This window comes from Phalacrocorax carbo, chromosome 4 (assembly GCF_963921805.1).
Source record: "Phalacrocorax carbo chromosome 4, bPhaCar2.1, whole genome shotgun sequence".
Lineage (NCBI taxonomy): Eukaryota > Metazoa > Chordata > Aves > Suliformes > Phalacrocoracidae > Phalacrocorax > Phalacrocorax carbo.
The window spans coordinates 83380524-83397444 of NC_087516.1; the positions used below are offsets into that span (position 1 = coordinate 83380524).

Consider the following 16921-nt stretch of genomic DNA (forward strand, 5'->3'; position numbering starts at 1 on the left):
GGCACAAGGGATGGACAGCCTGCCGCGGGCACAGTTCTATCCTGACCTACGCTGCCCTGCACTCTGCCCACCGTGGGCAGGAGACATGATCGTGAAGACCACCCTTACACACCTTCCTCCCCTCTTTGGAGAGAGAGCTGCCTGAAGCTCTCGTGCCAAAGTGCTTTGCGGTACAGAAACCTCATGTTACTCAGTGAAGCCACAGAAGGCCTGCCACAATGCTGCATCGCAGTGTGGTATCTTTAGCTTATTTTCCTAAGGAAATGAGTCTTAGCTATGTGTGCGTAGCGTGTCTCTCTCAGTCCTCCTCTAACAACAGGCCAAATTCAGACACACATCAGGGATTTCAAGGGCTTGATGTTTGTGTCTGTGTCGTAAATACAGCTCACTGGAGAAAGAACAAAATCCCCCAGTGCCTCCACTAAGTAGAAACTGGCAGTGCAAGCTCACCTCAAATCGCTCGCAGGGTCCAGCTATAGACATCAATGCAGAGGAAATCTGGGATTATCAGTCCCTGGGGAGCAAATCTAAACAGGCAGTGCAGGGACAGGCAGAGGAGTGAAGATAAGAAAACTGTAGGGAAAAGCCTTTCTGAAGCTCTAGGCCATCCTTCCTTCATTCTTGCTCTGATCACAGTGTTTATGCAAAAAATTTTATAAGCCTTAAGAAGTGGAACTGGTTGGCTGTCCGCTTAAGCAGTTCTAAGCTCACTGGCTGAGGGCACCTGCTGGTCTGGCAGGATGAAAGGTGAGTGTGCAACTAAGGTCTGGTTTAACACTCCTGACCTGTGTTGGCAACACAAACCAGAAGGTCAGGAGAACTTCTCCCGTCACCTTTCTCGCTGACACCAAGCCACTGTCTTATTTACAAGGCTCCGGCAGCTCATCTCCTTAGTCGCAAAGCACAGTTGAAAGTGGTCAAAAGAGCATTCAGCTACATCTGTATGTTATATACCACATCAAGCATGTAATAAATAAATGACGGGGCCTCATAACCTTGATACTGCATAGACACTGTATTATTCTCACAAAAATATGTATTACACTTTCTTATTTGCCAACTGATTTCTCAGCTGAAATGAAAAACCTCAGCAGCGCATGAAAACATGCTACTGAAATCATGTTTTCAATTCTTTTTGTTAACACCCCTGAGGGAGTGAAACCTGTTTTAAAGAAAAAAACAGAGATTCTGACGTCATTCAGAAAACCCCATCTTCTGGGGTCTTAAGGAGCATGCAAAATATTGCCTAGCAACTAGCAGGAACTGGCAATTCTAGGTCTAATATGTCAGAGCAGTTTGCCTGGATTGTGCATACATGTATTTATGCTATGCCAAGCGTTTGGTCTCCTGGACTGCTTGAAATTTACCTGCTGCCTGGAATAAAGTTGCTTGCTCATCTCAGAGAAGCAGCTGCAGACATGGAGATGGAGTCCTGGGCATCTAAGGCCTGTGAAGCCCTGAGCAAAATCCTCCAGCTGTAGAAATAGACTGGTATGAAGCACTTCACTCTACATACTGCACGGGATTCAAGGTAGTGCAAGCAATGCACGGAGCCAGCAGTAACCTGAGGTGAGCTGCACTCTGTGTGAGTGGCCTGTGTGGCTGGGGATCGCATTCGCTCAATGCACAAGCAAAGAGCAGGGACTATGTCTGAGCTGCCAGGGTCCTGGGTGATTGTTTGTCAAATACATTTTAGTCAATCCTATTAAACTTGGCAGCCTTACATATCTCATCAGCAGTCTCCTCCCTCCTCCACTCAGGGACCGATTGCCTTTAAACAGTGGACAAGATTCAAAATAAGAAGCGCCGGAAAACCATACTCTCACTAAATGTGCTAAATGGGACTCTATGGACAGGTCACAAATCCAACTGTGCATGCTTCAAAGAGCTTCTTTAGAGAAGATAAGTCTTCTGGATCAAGGCCCTGTCTGTTCTCCTCCTAATTTATGAATAGCAGAAAGCAACAGCATCCTAGCTATGCACTTGGTGGGTGTAAAAGAATGACTCATTAGCTTAATGGAGAGTTATCTGGGCAATAAATGCATGAATAAGAATATGGGACAATGAGTCACCATTTGATTGTATGCCTGGGTGGAACAGATGCAGGTACCATTTTGCTAGGGATTGGTGTAGGGCAGAGTTCAAGATGGGTTCAGGCAAGGTAAGATGCTTTTTTTTATAGCTTAACTAAAGACCTTTAGCTGTAAGATACAGTTTCCAAGCTTCCCTGCGTTCACTTCACTAGCAGTATCACCAAACAGGGTCAGTCTTGCTGGAGGGAAAGGTCTCAGAGCTACTTAGCTACATTTCCGTGCAGGAACTACCTGCAGGGCCTCACAAAGAAAGCCCAGTCTTGTCCAATGCGTGTCCGAAACAGGAACCAGCTCTGACTATCAGCAGGCCGATTTGGTACAAGCTGTGTGGAAGTACTGAACCACCAAACTCCCCTGCATATTACTGCACCTCAGGCCGAGCAGCAAGCCCACCCCGGGGTTGCTGAGGCTGTAGGCTGGAGACGGCAGGTTGCCATGCGGTGTGATTGCAGTCCCCTGCGTACAATCCACAAGCTGGGGAGGTGACCGTTGTGCCCCCGCACCGTGGCAGACTCTCCAGTTTGCTCATGGCCCCCCGTTGCGCTTACACTCCTGATTGCCAGCAGGCAAACATGCACCGAGCTTCTCCTTGCCACCTTGCTGACAGTCCTGCTTAGCCCCTTCAGCCCTATTGGTGGTCTCCTGAAACAAATACATAAATACAGAGGCCTCCCAGTCCTTCCCTCCTTACCCAACAGGCAGCAGCAGTTCAGCTAATGCTTGCCAGTTGCCCACAGCGTGCAGAACAGCCGCCTGATGCAAGAAGAGAGATAATAAGCTGATAGGAAACACCACGACCAGACTTACTCCTCAGAGGCAAGGAGCCACGCTCGTCAAAGCAGACCCGTGGGACCACAAATCTGACTCAGCAGGCAGGCCAGTGCCAGTGTAGGGCAACAGGCGCCCCCTTGCCATGCTGTTTTTGATGAAGGACAGCATGGGGCAGGATTGCTTTGAAGAAGGCGTTTTGAGGTGACACCCAGCACCTGCCTGTGAGCAAAGTCTGGAGGGAGCTGCAAGAGGAGCATAGGCTTGTAAAACTTCTATCAGACCCTCTGTGTTTGACCCTGCCCTGTGTCCCTGTCCCCCCTCACATGTTAGCCAGCTGGTTGAGTGAGCTTCAAAGCCTGACACAAGGCTGAGAGTGGTCATATTTTGGTGTTTCCATAAGCCTGTGAGCAGTGCCAGAGCTTGTGGCCTCCGCCGATGCTGGCAGGTGGCCTTGGGTGTTCCTAAGCTGTGCCCCTCATGCCTGTGGCACTTCTGTGCCTAAAACTTGTATGTTGAGGGAAGGATGCATGTGCCTCCTGAAATCCTGGGCAGGGATCTTCATCTAGGGGCTCAGAGCTGACATTTTGGTTCAGAAGGAGCTTTTGTGGCTCATCTTGGGCAAGTGTTAGCTCTGCATCACAGCCTAGGGCTTTTGGAGCAACGCACAGTTTTGATGCCTATTATGAGGAGGAGGTTTGGGGAGGAGGATTGTGCATGCCTGATGAGATACCTCAATCTAAATGTTCAGCAGTCATGAGATCCTGGGTCACTGGTTGCTTTTTAAAGCTCTGGCCTGGAATTTCTGATGGATGATAGATGGCAGAAAGTGAAATTACTCTTGTGATCAAGTGAATCCTCCCGGTATGTGAGGGAGTTACAAAACTTCATTGGCACCATTACACAACAAACAATTGCAGCTGGTTTTGGGAGAAGAGTCTCCACCCTGAAGTATGGTCTGTACCACTGCTCCACTCACGTTTTTTGATGGACTGAACTGGATTTGCAAGTGCTGATAAAGTTGCTTTATGTGAGGCCGTACAGTAGGCAGGGGCTGGCAGCTGACCTGGTTGAGTTTGCAGCGATAACCATGAAAGGAGGGCAACCAGACCTAGTGATGCAAGTGTGGATGGAGGACTTCACTTCTATATGGTTATGTGACGTCTCTTGCCTCAAGCTTAAAGCTGACTTCTACGAACTCATTTGTGGTCAGTACTGGTGGGGCTGGGGTATCATCTAGACTGGTGGTGTTAGTCCTGAATCACTGTGCTACCCGTGTTAACCCCGTATCATTTACAGAGACCCTTCCCATCATTCTCATCAGTGCAGCAACATCTTCTTAGAGGGTCATCCTCCCCCAGCAAGCTGAGCCCAAACCCCCGGCCTGCCTGAATCCCAGCAGGGAGTAAACAGGCAGCACAATGCACATGTGACTCCGAGTGCCGGTGTTTGATGTGGCTCGCTTCCCCAGAGCCAGCTGAATTCCCACCTCCCATGGCACTTGGGGTAACAGGACAAGCAAGCAGTACCGACATGACAGCACTGCCAGGTGTTTTGACACTAAGGAGTTGGGGGAGTTCACAGTGGAATAACAATCAAACAGCACTGATGGAAAAAGTACTTTCCCCCCTAACAGCTGTGCAAAAGCCAAAAGACAATCAGTCCAAAGTGCCACACGCATATTAGGTCTTGGTAATTGAATGAAATCATACGGCCTTGTGATGACAGGGCATAGAAGTCTATAGGGCATATTGCTCAACCCTCTTAGCGTCTTTCTGTATCTGGAGCGGCTACTCTTCTAGGGGAGAACTGCCAGGGGTATCTAGCAAGGAAGTGGCCAAACTAATATGGCTTGTTGGAGCAAGTGCCTTCAATCAAACCTCAAAATTCAGCTCAACATTTACATCCACCAATGCTGTGTGTGTAAGTCGTGGTGTTAGTGTAAAGATATAATGAGTAAACTTTAAATACTGTCTGATTTCTTCCTCCTGTGCCACATCTGTGCAACATCCAGTGAGGTCAGGAAGCCCTTTTACTTAGGTGATTTAATATGTATTTTAGGCTTTGTGTAGGAATACAGGACTGGAAAGTCATTCCTAATGCATCCAGTCCAGCCACTGGCATAGCAAACAAATACATTGTAAACTCCGGTTAAATCATTTATCATGCCTCAGTTGAAACCCAGTTAGTTTTCCTGCCCCAGCTTCTCTTACTAAGGGGCCATGGCAGAACATCAGCATGCACCCCTGCTGAGAGTCTGCACACTTCTTACTCTCCATTCGACTGGTTTTGGCTACAGGTTTGGTCTTTAACGCACATTCCACATCCACCTTGCTGATTTATTACAGACTCAGAAATTCACAGGTTTTGATTAATCTGAGCTTAAGAGTTTAGAAATCCCTTCTGCAAAAAAAGCCATGCCACAACAGCCTATAACATTTGACACTCCTGCTTATCAGAGACTCAAACGTCATTCTTTGTGCTGTTTTGTATGAGCCTTATACCTAAAAGAAAAATACTCATAGCAAAAATGCAAATACTTCATTTCTACAAAGCCAACACTCAGTGGAGGCAAAACAATTACTGGCTGTTCCAGTGCTTTCCATATGGCAGTGCTATAAACAGCATTTAGTCTGGATGAAAGCAGACACCAACAAGAAACTCAGAGATAACAATATCAATTAATTTCAAATAAGCTTTTCATTGTCCCCTCGAATAGTATGTCTCAAAGCTTAGTAAATGTGGTACTGATTTAGAGTTTTATGTACAAGGTAATGATCCATTTTTAATGGTGCAGTTCTCCTCTCTGGGCTTGATTTTCTAGCTATTTTACGTCTGTCTTCTGTGATGCACCCTAGCCCCTTTTGTTGGCAGATCACGAGCAATTTGTCTGTAAGCTGCTTGGTCCATGAAAAAAAAAAGGGACGTGAAATGCACTTTTTTATTATTATTTGGGACGGTTTCTTTTTTTTTTTCCTTCTCTTTATGTACCACAACAAATGTTGTGGTTTGTCATTGTATGATCTTGCTCTTTCTAACTACTCAAAGAAATGGTGATAACATCAGTGGACTGCTAGGGAACAACCTCATTTGATGTCTGCCACTGGGCTGGTTAGGGTGTAAGGGTACAGTCTAGCTCTCCTGAAGTCAGTACAGAAATTCCCACACATCTCTGGGAGGATCAGACCAGTATTGCTAAAGACAGGTTTTTGTGGTTTGTTTTTTTTAAAAGGCCAGGACCCAGGAGCATTTAATGTGAAGCACAATCAGTGCATGGGCAAGTCATTTGTTTGTGCACACAACTGCAAATGAGACATGTGATGGTTGTGGTAATTATGGGTTCAAATCCAGTTGCCATTAAAGTGGGCATTTTCCACTGAGCTTAAGGCTTCCCATGTGATCCAGCGTGAGTCCAGCAGACAGACTCCCATCCACAAGCCCATTTCATTCACCTCTCTGCCATTTCTCATGTGTCACGAAGAAGCCAGGAGTAAACTACTGGGGCAATGCGTGTCTACCAAACAGCTGATTAACTTCTCTGGCACCTATGAACAGTAACACTTACTGCCAAAAGCTGTTAGCGCTGCCCCTGTGGGAAAAAGGATGTGCGCCTAGAAGGGCAATTCACCCGGTTGCTAGTACGGCGAGGAGCAAGGCAGAGACCCACGTGCCACCACTGAGAAAAGGGAGACCAGGAGGACTGAGGAGCATACTGTCACCCCGGCTGTGAGCTGGCACATCTCTCAGGGAGCTGACCTTAGCTGCCAAGGGCTCGAACTTGCCACAGGCCGCCGTTGCCTGTGCCCTGAGACGAGAGGGGAAGAAGGAGAAGAGGAGAGGGAGAGGGAGAGGAAGAGGGAGAGGGAGAGGGAGAGGAGAAGGGGGGAGGCCTCTGCTTGTGCCAGGAGTGTGTCCCAAAACCTGCAGCTGACCCCAGTAACTTGTGGCTTCACTGGGTGTCAGACAGGCCCCGCTCTGATGAGGTTGGTGGGCACGCATCAGCCCTGCAGGGGTGGACGTAAAGCAAAAATCAGCGTGCAAGCCTGAGGATCAGGGCCATTTCCAGAGAAAAAAAAAGAAAGAATTCCTCTCCCAGTGCTACACCCTTCCTTTCCAACCTCTCCCCTAAATCCAGGTTACCCAATTCCAACATGATTTAGCTCACAGCTGCCACTTTGAATGGTTTCCTCCTGTTACCCTTGTCTGCCCTTCACTATTTCTTAACCACTCTGTCACATGCCTTGCACTGCATGACTTAATCATTTGAGACTTTGGACTTGATTTACATATATAAACAAATATAACTTTGGCCAGCTGGCAACTGCCTGAGCAGTAGCTGCATTCCTGGATCATGACATTTAGCAGGGCAACAGATGAGACTTACACAAAGTGCTCCTCTTTGATAGCCATTGGCAGCAACCAGTGCCTTTGATCCCCTTGGTCATTCTCCCATGAAGATGAGGTACGGCGAGAGGAAAGCACCAAATCCAGCCATCTCTGCTCCTCTTTGTGCAAGCACCTTACATCTGCTCCAGCACATGGCCCAGGAAATTCAGCCAGTACTGCGGGAGCGGTTGGGAGTCACCATGCAGGAATGGAGATGCAGCTGTATCCCAGTCGTACACACAGGAGCAAAGGCAGGGCATGTCACTGAAACCTCACTGTCTCCGTCTGATAGCTTGCAATGGGAAAGGGGAATTGGAAGGGTGGGATGAGAGAACTGACACACTCATGTCAAACTTTGACTTCCTTTAAACAATTAGCAAACCTCCCTTTGCCTTCCGTATATGGGCAAAAACCTCAGCTATGCTGTCTTTATAACCTGAGCCGAATAGGAGCTGTGGCCCAGGGTACCCCCTTTGTCCCTACCCCATAAGCTGTTTGAGCATTTCATCTCAGCTGTAAGCTTATATACAGCTTGACAAATGCATGTTACCATCAAGGGCCACTGTCAAAGAGTTCTGATATTTAAGTTCAGCGTGCGAATGTCAAAGCTCAGCTCCTGTCTTGAAAATCTTGACAAAAATGGTTCCAGATATTACAGACGCCAACTGAATGTGGCTCAGAGGCAAACAAAAATCTGTGGATAGCTATTGCACTGACAAAATCCAGACATTTCTTCCTGCAAGACGTAAAAGAAAAGAAAGGTGTGGTTAAAGCCCAGCTTAGTTTTAAGGGCACATTTAAGTGCTGAGCAATTTCTGATGAGGGATTTTGAGTATGACATGTGAGGCACTGGGCTTAATAAATGATCAAACATGTTTTTAACAGTTAACATTTCTTGGCATTGCGTGAAAAGCATTGGTATCTTCTGTGGCAGGAATGAGAGTGCCCACATGTTTTAAGTCAGGCATGTGCCTGAACACTTGAGTCAATTAAAACTCCAGGGCAGCGCAAGTTTCATTAATAATAATGCAGTGTTTCACCACAGGATACTCTTAATTGTTCCTCATCAGGAAGATGTGATCCCAGGGACAGGAAGATTAAGCTTTTAAGAAGCTCAAATGATAACATTCAAAGCGCTACCCTAAGTGATAATGGATTGCCTGTTCGTCTTGTAGACTTTGATGGTAGCAACCAGAACACATGCACGTTGGACAGCTGGTTTTGGGGGCGGACTTCCCCTGGATTACAGCAAATCACCGGACAGCAACCTATCACGGTTTAAGGAGTCCAGTATGTCATGATACTTCGCTCTTCCAGTTCAATTTTCATAAGACCCTTGGGAGCTTTGCGACCTGGTAATTAAGCCTCTCTGTTGAGAAATAAGGATGTAGGAGCAACACGGCATCTCAGCTTAAGCAATGAAAAATCTAGACGATTGATGTGATTTGGGAAATCCCGTGTATAGATGGCATCGGTCCCTAGTCCCAGGTGGCAAGTCTAAACTTTACCCAACATGGTCATCGTTGCCATGTGGTAACTGTGCAGAAGGTACTGGCTTTGGAGATGCCTTTGGAATTAAAACAGCAAATGAAAGCAACAGAGATCACCAAGAGAGATCAAAACTGTCTCAGGGACATCTGGGGATGCTTTCTAACTCAGGATTCGTTCTCTCCACCTAACCCCTAGCCACCCTGGCCTTCTCTCCGCACTCTGCTCCTTGTGACTCAAATACCTTTAGCCGGGAACTGTGCAGGAAAGATGTCTGGAGCCAGCATGCAACCACACGTGAGACCAGTGTGTGGAGTGACTTCTCCCTCTTTGTTTCTCACACTTAGAAAACCTCTCCCTGCCTCATTTCCTCTAACCTCTGTTGGAGAACCAGCCATCCACTACATGCTGCAGCATGAGGTGAGGCGAGTGAATATCCATGACACAAGCAACAAAGCAAATTGAACAATTGATCATCACGGTCTCTTCTCACCGTGGGCCTAGAAGGCATTTACTCCTGTTCCCTGCAGGGTAGATCAGACAAGTGGCATTTGGGACCCAGCCCCAGGTGGTCTGCCTCTGAGGGGACACGGGCAAGGACAGCTAAGCCTCTCATTAGCACTCTCAGCCAGCAAGTTACTCCTCTGGCAGGATTTTATCCTGTGTTGCGTTTTAAGCTAACACCAAGAATTCTGCTCCTCGTGTGCAGAGGGCTGTAGGCAAAAGCTGTGTCATAAAAAGAAAAGCATCGTTCTGTTGCAATAGTGCAAGTGAAAGGAAACTGAAAGCAAGGCTGTGAAACTGCTGGGAACTAGACTGATGAACAGGAGAGCTGCCATAGATTCAAGGGCTTGGAAAGATCTCCCCAGGCGTGTGTGGTGCTGTCCAGAATAGGTTGTGCAGAGAGGAGACGTACCGACGGAGCACTTACAGGTGGACGGTACAAAGAGAACACCTGGTGTGGGTAATGATCGGAGCTTAGCAAAGTAATTAGCTAACTAGAAAATAAAGGATAAACACATGATAGAAGCTGATAGGAGGATACGTGACAGAAAGAAGATGAAACAGTTTCAACCTAGATGAAGGGCGATCATGGGATATATTCAGAGGGCTGGGCTAATGGTACCCTCTCCACGTGCTGATCAGCCACCGGCTGTCACCTGTGTCACCCTGAATCAAGGAGCCTTCCTGTCAAACCCTCTTTGGAGTCCAGCCTTATGGCTGGGAAGGCCGGGAGAAGTTGGATCAGAAACTGTCTCTGGAGCACCTGGGCTACGGCCAGTGGAGGAGCAGCTGCCAGCTGGGGTGCTGATAATGGGAGGGGCAGACCCTGGAAGCAGCAACCACCAGCAGCACCGCGGCATGTCAGCACAAAGGACCCAGGCACCTGGCTCTGTTGACTCACTGTGACAGCAAACATGCCCTTCTGCACTGAGAAAAACTCTGGGGATCCGGTCCCAAAGGCAAGGGCTGCTGTCCCCACGGCTGACACGCAGTCCAGCAGCAGCTGTACTGTGCACGGAGCAAGGAGGTGAGCGTGGAGGGAGCCAGGCAGCTCGTGGGGGTCTGTCCAGACCAGCGCTCCAGCAGTGGGAGCTGAGATGTTTTCCCAGGGCAGGTTAAAGCCGGACAGAAGTCATCATTAAAGACAGATCCAGAGATAAAAAAGCTCAGATTTACATAGATTTACTTTGCCACATCATTCACAAACAGACTTTGATCTTGAGTCGTCTGTTGCTATAATTACTGAAAGATGGTGATGCAAGCACACTTCCAACTGTGGCTGGGTCACTGCAGCAGGGACTTGCTTGCTCTAGCACTGACCCAAGTCTGCGTTACCATTCCTTTCTCTGTTCAAAGGGCTTCATGCTGAGAGTTATCCGACAAGTAACTATCCTTTGGGTACCAAACCTTCTTGACTGGCAGTGGGTTAGCCCTTTACCATGTATGTGAAGCAATTGCTGTGGAAAGAGGCTCTGGTATAAGGGAGAGCTGTAGAGAGAGCTCATCATGGGCAGACAAACTACTGAGCCATGCCTGGGGGTAGCTCAGGATCAGACAGTTCGGGTGCTTATCTGCGGATGATCGCTGCACCTTTTGATGTTCCCCTGGTGCTGTTAGGACAAGCCCATTCAGGAGCTGCTCCAGAAAAGCCACTCCGCTTTACGGTTTTAGCAGAGTAAGACAGGATCTGATCCTCAGTGTAAACACGCCTTCAATAAAACAGGTGCATTTTATCTTCTGCAGCTCCCTACCTTGCAGCCTCCCTCCGCTAGCGAGGTCAGTCCTCCATGCCTCCCGCTGCTCCCTCTGCCTGCGGACGCCATTCCTACGGGACAGGCCACAACTTGCTGTCGTTTTCTTTGATGCTGCCTGCAGGCTGCAGAGGATATGCCAATGCGGGGAGGAAATTGCTGCTTCGTGAAAAAGTGAGAAGGGAACTCATTGGGAATAAGGATGACAACAGAAGAAGCCTCTAACCTTTTGGGGACAAGAGAGAAAGGAGGTACTTTAGAAATGCTGTCTCCCTTGAGCTGCCATGCAACCGTTACTCCAGGGGCTGGAGTTTAGTCTTAATTAAAAACAATTTTGGACTCCAGAGCATCTTCATAGAGAAGCCAGCATGGTCAGGTTTTGTCTTGAAATATGGCTGGTGCAAAATGAGTACCAACACAGCCCTTGGAAACAGCCAGCGTTAGGAGAAGTCATCTGCACAAGCACAGCAGCACGGTGTGCTGAGGGGCAGGCTCACACCTGTGGAGGGTCTGCAGGGTTGGTATTGAGACACAGGCCCATGTGTCCCTAAAGGCTGCCTGAAATAAGGATAGTGTTGCTCATTCCACAGGCGGGACCAGAACGACATGCAAATGTGTCCGGGCGCAGCAGGGAAGAGACAAAAGCCTGCGGACACACCACTCACACATAGGGCCTTCCTTTAGTAACCACCTGAATGTTAAAATACTTCCAGCAAAATATTCTTCTCCGTCTCGGGCTGGACACCTCCCCATCTCGGTGCGAAGGTCTTTCACCTTCTACTAAGCATGATGAAGCCTCGCAGAGAGACTGCAGAGCATGGCAGCCACTTGTAGCCAGGATGGAAGAGGGGATTTGACTCCCGTTATTTTCTGTGGGGAGGGAGGAGGAGTTTTAATGAGGAGGTGGTCAGGGAGACCGGACGCCGCTGCCTTCCTAGAGTTTGTTTGGTGTGCGACATCCCACCCATTTAAAGTTAGAAATTGCCTTGGTCCTCTCCGAACTCACTGCTCTTTCTCTCTTTTTTTGCAAACAGCAGGAATGACGTCAGGGGCTCTGAGTCATGAGCAGATGTGCCCTAGACTCTGCCACGTTAGCCCAAACGCTGTGCCCTCTGGTCTTTTAAAAAAACACCTTCCTAAAGCATGTCTCCGTCACCCATATTAAAGGCAGGCGTACCAATGTAGTCCGCTGCCAATCAGGAAAGGAGAGGGCTTTTTATTGGTTTTATCAGTTTGCACTTTGCCGTATCAGTAGTTTCCGTTTCCACTTACTTGCCCATCTCGTCCATGCCGTTTCACTTGCTCCTAGGGCAGTTACAGGCAGATTATGTATGTTAGCTGTTCCCACATTGTGATTTGACTTAAACAAATAACGTTACAAGTAGCACACAGGAAATGAGACAGGAAAATATTTATGGGAAGTGTAATTTTGGAGAAACAGGCCACTTGGTGAAGTTTGTTTCAGATGCTCTGTCTGGAGGCTCTTCTGCTTATATGTCACATAATTTCTTAGAGAGGAGAAGGGGGAATTCCTCTGTATATGTAACTGTAAGGTTTTAATAACAAAACTACAGAAGAGGCTCAAATGGGAATACAAACTTTGAAAGGCCAGAATTTCACAAGCAGATGATCCATGCTGAAAGTTCCAGGTTAATCCTGCTGTTGCAGTGGTGATATAATCTCTAAGAAGAAGAGCCTTTTCTGGTTTTCCTTTGCCTTGGATCAAAATCTGACTAGCTTGTTTCAATAAATCACGGTCCAGAAAGCCTGCAGCTTGTCCGAGGCCTCAATACATCTTTGACATCCTTGAACCTGGGCAGCAAAGCCTGGTGTACCCGTGATCTAGAGCTGGATGCGAGTTCCTCCCCTTCCACCCATGGCTTGAGGGTAAGGGCTCCCTAAATAGTTCTGGAGTTGCAGTCCCGCCAGGCCAGTGAGGAGGCCAAGGGAACTAAGGGTGGTTGTTCGCAGTCATCCCAAGCAAATCCACAGGGATATCAACTGAGCAACACCATTCACTGTTCCAGCTGCGAGAAATCTGGGTCGCACTTCGCTCCCACACCACCCAAGGCAGCTCTGCCCACTAGAAATCAAACCTGTTCCTGTAGAAAATGTCAGGAGTGAGGTCCTGAGGGAAGGACTCGACATAGCGCTGGCCCTTCATTGCTTCCTGCTCCTCTCCCGCGTCCTTCTGTAGATCTTCAGCTTCCTTAGGGCACCCTGAATCCCCTTCTGCCTGTTCTCCTGCTCCCGTTGTAACAAGACAAGAAGGATCTCTTACAGGCCCAACCTGCTCCCTCCCGAGACAGCCCTCCCAGGAGAGCAGTTCTCTAGTCCCGCCACTCCCTTGTCTCTCACCAGTTCTGTTGCCACGCACAGGAGTCAAGCCCGTGCTCCCGGGCAGCCAGCTCTAGGCATTTTCTATTTCGGTCTTTGCCCCTTGAGACGCACAAACACTTCCTCAAGGCAAACTGCTTTCTTGGGGCAGAAAGTTGAGATGTAGGCTGCAGTCTGGGATCACGACTCAGTACGGGAGCATGCTCATCTTTCACGTCAAGGTGAATATATGCACCAGTGGTGACCAGGACAGATGCATCTGCTCATCATCCAGCTTCTGCGCTTCCCAGCCACTCTCTTGTGCGGGGTATTCCTCCTCTTTCTTCTCTTCAGGTTTCCTTTTCATAGGGACTGCTCCCCATCCCTCATTCTACCTCCCAAGGCTGCAATTTTCATGGATTTGTTTGTGTTACACTTTGTTTTTCACAGTTATATCTAACACTGTCTCAGATCTTAAATGCACTATATCATTCCAACCTTTTGACAGACACATTTTTTCACCCCTGTCAAAACAGAGAGTTTATGCTCTTTAGGATTCTCGTTCTGTGGGAAATTGCCAGGTCTGGAATTTTGATACTGTCTGACCATGGTGAATGCTGCAAAGTCACTGCTGAATGAAGAGAGGCTCCACAGACTTAAAACCCTCACATTTTTCAGACATCTCCAGTGCCTATTAACACAAATCATTGAATATGTATTACCTAGGTCCGTTCCAATTCAGCTGCAGGTTCTTTCTGGAAGGAAGGAACATCTGAGATCTCTCATAACTGAAAATAACTCACTTTGCATTAGCATCACCTAGCTGTTGAAGTATTCCAGGCCAAATCTGACCTGTGGCTTCGCAAAGATCGGCCTCACTAGAGCTCATATATGTTGTAACAGCCTGGTTACCAGCTCCCTGGTAGGAAAGCAAGTGGAAAAGTACTGCTGAGACGGACTTCCCTCACCTGCTCATCAAGGGCCGATGACACAACATAGCATGCCTGGCATCCTCCATTTCTCAAGCATCCTCTGTGCTAGGGAGGGACCTCTTCGAAGTCTGCAATAGATGGAGCTGATAAGGCGTACCCACAGAAACTACGAGGAGCTGGTAGGTCACGTGAGGCATAGCTCGAGATGGCAGCATCAAGGATTATGTCACATTTGGTTGATCCACGTATCACCGCCTCGATTGCAGAAAGGATCAAAGCATCTATAAATAGTTTAAGTAACCTGTACCCTTGTGAAGGACTGTAAGGAATACTGTGTTTTAGGTCACAAAACAGGCAATTATGTGCCAAGAGGAAATTGCCCAAATATTTGCAATGCGTTGTTGCTTTTCTTAATGTCACCTTCATGGTGTGTCAGTTCCAAAGGGTCAATTACGCTTCCAAAAGATACATGTTTCTGTAATTATACCGGGTCTAAGCTTAAACTGAGATGTGGCCTGCAATTTGACACCTGACTTTGGGAAATACTGTGGGTATGGGTAAGGCAGGCCAGGTAGCCCACGAGCATCCTCACGTAATGACTACCTGTCATTTCATCTAATCGCTGGTCTGCCTTGAGAAGCACAATGGCTTTCTCAGGCTGACAAAGAGCCAAGGTTTCTGCCTCTGCTCTGTGCCTTGATCATTTCCCAAAGCCCATCAGGGACGCAGGTTTCTGGGGGTGTTGACAGGGGGTAGTGGAGAAACATCGTGGTGTTCTGAGCCAGGAGTGAATTTCACTGGGAGAAGAAGGGAGCACTTTAAATAACCGTGGTCCCAGAAAGATGGCAAATGGGATCTTATAACTGACACAAGGCATCTCACCTAAAGGTATAAAATTCCTTTATGTTTGATACTCAATTTTTAATTCACTGGATTTGAAATAGCTTGGGAAAATAAAGGCATGTGACGCAAAAGAAGGCTTGGCCCAAGGTTCACACTGAAGGTTCTCCTGGCTCACCCTGCCAGCATTCGCAGAAAATAGCTGTCACACGGGAAACCGCAGGCCATGTTTTCCATCTTGTGTGTAGAAAGGGATGAGTGAAGGGTGGCATCTCCCTCCAATGTCAGCATCTGAGCAGCGAGGCGGTACTGAGCTACTGAGCTAGTGTCCAGACAGCGGCGTGGGGCTGGCAGTACACGCCTCTCCCAGAGGCCAGGAAGGCAGTGGGGTGGTCGAGCAACCCACCCCACTTGTTTCCCTTCCCCACTTGTTTCTGCTCTGCCTATTTAGCCCGTATCCGGCCAGATGTGCATGTGATGCGCTGGCCTCATTGGATGTGAGTAGTCCTGCTTCAGAAACAAGTAATGCTAAGCGAGAGAGAGCTGATAAACAGCAGCCCACTCCGTGAAACTGTGTTTACTCATGGCACCGCTCTTGGGAATTGTGTAACTCTTCCAGCCTCTGCTTTGAGACCTGCTGCTCCAGCCTCTTCTTTCAATATTGGAGGTTTTTTCCTAGAGCTTTCTCGTGGCTCATGAGGCTATTCTACTAGGACACAAAGGCAGGAGAAGCCCACCCATGGGGAGAGCCTTGACGGCAGGAAGCAAGTGATTAGCAGGTGGCATTCAGATCTCCCACTGCTAGCCAGCCCTTCCCTACCGAACGGAAGCACTCCTGCTTTGACGTTTATTTGGAAAGCTTTAAAAATACTTACTAATTGCGTTGCACAGACCCAGTGATATAGGAGGAACACTTTGCAGTGTAAATATGCTCCCTTGGTACACTCAGAATTAGATAACAAGACCAAGCTCATACCTCTTGTAGGAACATAGCTCGTCACCACCGCAGGCTCTGTCTCCAGAGGCCTTGAGTTGTTCTTCCCTTTATTCTTAGCAAGTGGTTTCTGTGCCGAAAGTGTGACGTGTGAAAATGTGTACGCTTGGTGCCTCTCTGATCAGTTTTATGTCACACTAGCCAGCCATGTAGCACTAGCCAGAGAACTCAGAAATTCACCCAGCCCGGTCCATCTTTCTCAGCAGACAGTTAAAATGAGGTCCCATTTCCCAACAAAAGCATACCCAGAACACAAAAGAAGTAACTGGCCATTGTAGAGACACAGTCCTTCCCTGTTCCGTTGCAGGGCCTAACCTGTGGCTGCTGGTGCTGGTGCATGGAGCAGAAAGCCGTAGGAGAGTCTCCAGGAGGACGGGGGGGTCACGTAATACAACGAACTGTAATGGAGCCAGGTGCCAGATGGGAGAAGGTCCATAAACCAGAAAACATAAGTGATTGATTGTTTCTGCAAGATAAATACAGATAGTTAGCTGGAGCCAGTCTGAACTAACAAGGGCATGCCAGGGCAGGGGAGGTGTGTGAACAGGTAAATGAAAAATCGACTGCTAGTGAGAGTGGGTGGATTTCAGAAAAGATGTGTTACTCTAGCGAAGATTCAGGCCAGGTGAAATGGGATGCCAGAGAGAAAAGAATGGGACTGGTGTTCCAGCCAGCTTCCTCCTTGTGAGCATTGGCCATGTTTATGACTGTTTTGCCTTATCCGTAAAATACACACCTCTGTCTGTTGCCCTGTAGTCTTTGTCAGCTTTTGGATCTCTGTGAAGGAATAATAAAGATGGGAGCAAACCCATTTTATGCAAGCAGCAATCCTTGAAACGTCGCAGCCTA

At 48.0% G+C, this 16921-nt stretch overlaps 1 long non-coding RNA gene across 1 annotated transcript in view; it reads left to right on the forward strand.

Moving 5' to 3' along the window:
• Positions 1–16921, forward strand: part of LOC135313211 (uncharacterized) — a 47597-nt gene that overhangs the window by 18691 nt on the left and 11985 nt on the right. The gene's annotated exons all lie outside the window — the stretch shown is intronic.